Here is a 4,401-nt window from a genome sequence, read left to right on the forward strand (position 1 = left end):
ACATGTTTATATAAGTAGATATTTACTGACTTCCGGATCAACCTGCACCTGCCGGGTTGGAGACATCCGTTAGTCAATGGTCTAATGTTGTTGACAACATGAAAGACATCAAAATATATTGAAATCGTCTAGCAACGGACTTATAGGATTTTCTCAATGAACGAAAGTAGTTTAGTCAGAATTATCTAAAAAATACATTGATATTATTTTCGAAGGATCTTTTTGGGGTTTATTGGAATTTATTCTGAGTTGTAATATTTTTCATAACGTGCCGTGCGTTCAATAGATATCATAGTACCAACACGGGCTACTATTCCCTTACGCCTCTTTGCTGGACTGTCCCTACTTGAGTAATAAAATAAATATATAAATTCACAACATACAGCAAGTGTATACCAATAAGATAAACGATTCCTCGCCTTAAGAACATACCCGTCGTGATTTCGGACATAGCCTCATTCGGATCGTTTACCCGTAGCAAATACTACTAATCCGCCTGCTTAGTTACGACGAATGGAGAGGGAGAAAGGATAACATCACACCGTGAAATGTAAGTGTAAAAGTATGAGCATATCTAGAACGATTCAGCCTATCCGTTAACCCAAAGTCTATATAATACAGAGGTCGAGTCGTCCAGAACATTTGATCAAAAAGCGTGGGAAAGTTTTGACAGCTGGATGAAAAAGCTTCAATGGTTTCATCGTAGCATACATTGAGGTTTTAGTTGTTGTGCAAGCAGTGGTCTGAAAGCATTTTCGGCCATTTTTACATCGTTTGTTTGTAATATTGTACTTTAAAAAGTTGACGAATATCAAGAAAAGATATAATTATAGTGAAATTATCAATTACAACAAGATCAGCGCCCGAAATTACGACGAAATCTTGTGCAGCTCAAGAGGGTCAAAGCTAAGAGGCCAGATTTCAGATTGTGGTCATTTTTAAGTGATGAATTACTGAAAAAACTACTCATGAGAAAGAAATGTATAGTTAAACTAAGTCTTGAGCACAAAATGCACAATTAGCCCTAAAAAGTGTATGGTTGTTTGGAATCGTTTGTGAACGCTTTTTCATCTAACTGTCAAAAATAAGCTTTCAAAATGGTGGACCAAAATCGAGCTATGCATCGACCTCTGTATTATATGGACTTTGCGTTAACCTATGAAAAAGCTCTCTCTGCTTAGATCTGCCTTCTTTTTTAAAATAAATACCAGATTGATTTTATATACATACCAACGTATCTACTGTAGTTCCACATTCGTTGGTCACCGACATGAAACTCATTGCATCATATGCAAACCATTTTTTTCTATTGGGTTGCGCAGCTAAAATAAAATAAAATAATAATATTAGTTTTAAACATCGTCTAGGAAGCTGAATAGAAATTGTTTATTTCATTAAAACATTGTTTCTATCATTTTGATCTTCTTCTTCTTCTTCTTTGGCTCAACAACCGTTGTCGGTCAAGGCCTGCCTTTACCTCTTGTGGGTTTGGCTTTCAGTGACTAATTGATTTCCCCCCATAGCAGGATAGTCAATCCTACGTATGGCGGCACGGTCTATTTGGGGCTTGAACCCATGACGGGCATGTTGTTAAGTCGTACGAGTTGACGACTGTACTACGAGACCGGCCTAACCGATCATTTTGATACATTATGCGAAATGGTGTGCATCCTTTCCTTATCCTTTGATGCCTAGGAGACGTCATAGTATATGCTCCAAGTACAGCTACGTTCCCAGCTTTAGTTTCAAATCGTTCGACCTGGACGACGAGAGGGAGGAATGCGAGACCGATCAACTACTGAAGGGCGGGAAGCTGCGTCTGGAGGAAGCATCCGGTGGGAATCCGTGTGCCGGGTAACGGTACGGGGGCAGCCACGAGTTTTTCGCTTAATACAATTAAGCTATTTGTCCCACTTTTCCATACTGTTAGTAGGTTAGAATAGAATTACCATAACGGTTTGTGATACACTTAAATCGATAGAGCAGTCGGCCAGGTGCAAGAACATGCAATGGAACCGTCCATTGGATCGGTTTCGATTGAAAAAAAAGTATAGCGATTAGGATTTTACTGAAATTCACAGTACTGCCAAGCATGGTGTTCCAGGTGCTCGATTGTTTTGTTTAGCCTATAGTAACGTAACCTATTTCTTTATCACACATAATTTACTTACCAGATCCCGTTTGTTCGCTGCTTTTGTAAACACCCTTGAAGTGTCGGAACGAGCTTTGCAGAGATTGCCACTTCTGCCGCAGCTCAAATGGATCTTTTCCCATTAATTCTCCAATTGAAGCCCATGCGTCGGCCTGTTTTATTTTATTTTTATAGTGTATATCACGTCGGTTCCATAAGCATTCACGCATTTGTACTTGCTGAATGAAGAACAAAGAGTCTTCCTGAGACATGTTTGCACCCTAAAAACGAAACAAACGAGTAAATAAACAAAGTCCACTTATTGATATTGTTTTGATTGTTTGTTTCGTGTACTTACAGTATATTTATTCATATTGTTCGGCACAACCACAGGCAACTTTTCCAAACTGACGTTACGCGCAAAAAATGAATAGAGATTTTGTGAAATTTTCACAACTCTGCGACACTCGCGGGCTGCCGGATGTGTACTAAAAACGATAGGTTTTGACAGCAGGTTTAGAACAAAGACCTGTCAAAAAATTGTCGCCAAAAATTGTCGCTGTACAAAAGTTGGTCGTCTAGAAGCAGTGTTAGCCTCACCAAAGTGGGTATAGGGACTAGGTGGGCTTATAGGTTTGGCGGGAAGGCCATATTGGACGAACGAATGACAGGAGGGGATTCGATTGTGATACGTAGTTTTTCACCCACACTACGACACATAATCCAAAATAGCCATTGGAGTTCACACGCATACATCAACAAATGATCGAATCCCCTCCTGTCATTTCGTTTTCATTTTTCTACAGTACGGCTGTCAATTTGTTCGGGATAAGCCCACCTGTATAATAAACCCACTTTGAGCCTCACTTTGTCTTGTGAACGCAACAATAAAGCACGCGGATTGTCCCGAAATATACAACAGAATGTGAAACCGGCATACTGGATAGTCTCGCAGTCCCTGGGGCCTGCCATCGAACTGAACGTGCTAAGCATTAAGCATGACTTTGTTACACTAAGCTTTTGCTTTCGTATGGTGTATGTGGTGTTAGGCAGCCCTGCACTTCAATCAGTGACGTGCAGGTTCAGGCAGCTTCGACAACGCCAATCTGTCAAAGCGACAAACCGCTTGAAAGAGAAATAAACGGGCGTTAGACAGAAGACAACCAAACGGTGTGGTTATCATTTCTATATCATAGTGTAGATTACACAGATATGCTGAACCATCTGCGCATGGGTGTGAATGTGCGTGTGTGTTAGTGTTTGGAGATTCAGGATTCGGAAGATTCGAAGATTCAATCTCTAGAAAGATTCGATCGGATCGGATCCCGTTTGTAGGATTTGAATCCCTAAAAGATTCCTTTGCGTTTGGAATTTGATTGCGATTCGATTGGGATGGGGATTTGTTTGTAAAAATGTATTTATTGAAGCAAAAACGATATGCGACTTGTCGCTACAAAATTACAGGAAAGAATAAGTTCAATGAATCAAGATTAACGGCATGACTGCCAACCTAAAAGAGAGAAATGCGTTCCCAATGAACAAAGTCCAAATGTCAAAGTGACATCCGAATAAGCAATAGTTAAGCAGAGGTTGCTCACTTTAACAGTTTGCGATTCGATTAAGATTGGTATTCGTTTGCGAATCGACTGGGATTGGGATTCGTTTGGGATTCGATTGGGATTCTGATTGGGATTGCGATTCGATTAGGATTCGAAAGATTGGGATTCGATTGGTATTGCGTTTCGATTAGGATTATGATTGGGATTGCGATTCGATTGGAATTCCGAGTGGGATTCTGATTGCGATTCGATTGGAATTGGGATTGCGATTGAAATTAGAGGCTATCAGGCCCGAGATACACTATTAATTGAGGTCGAGAGAAACCCGCTATCTCTAATTCAGGAAGTCAAATCACGCAGTTTTCAGTCAAGATATAACAAATGTTCGTGTAATGTAGCATTTAATTTTAAAATATTTTTTTTTATTCGATATTTGTTGTGATATGTGATCGAAATGAAGTGACACCGAGAACAGCTAGCATGCGACTACACAGTTTTATTGAAATCCAAGTGTATATATATACAAAGTTCATGAGGCCGCGTTTACACATAGTTGTTGTGTTTACGTATGGATAGTTCGATACTTGAATTGACACCTTAACAATATTGAGTAGAGGTCCTGTTTTCTCGGGGACCTGTACTAATTATGATGTAAGTACTACAAAGTTTAAAAATTTGGAGTACGACAGTACAGTACAGTACAGAACAGAA

General features: G+C 39.7%; 1 long non-coding RNA gene across 1 annotated transcript; it reads right to left on the reverse strand.

Moving 5' to 3' along the window:
- Nucleotides 1-206: 206 nt before the first annotated feature.
- LOC133391541 (uncharacterized) lies at nt 207-4,401 on the reverse strand. The gene is made up of 2 exons (XR_009765031.1): nt 2,172-4,401; nt 207-1,322 (listed from the first exon to the last, which is right to left on the reverse strand). It is a non-coding gene; the product is annotated as an uncharacterized LOC133391541 (long non-coding RNA).

The sequence above is a fragment of the Anopheles gambiae genome, chromosome 2 (assembly GCF_943734735.2).
Source record: "Anopheles gambiae chromosome 2, idAnoGambNW_F1_1, whole genome shotgun sequence".
NCBI lineage: Eukaryota > Metazoa > Arthropoda > Insecta > Diptera > Culicidae > Anopheles > Anopheles gambiae.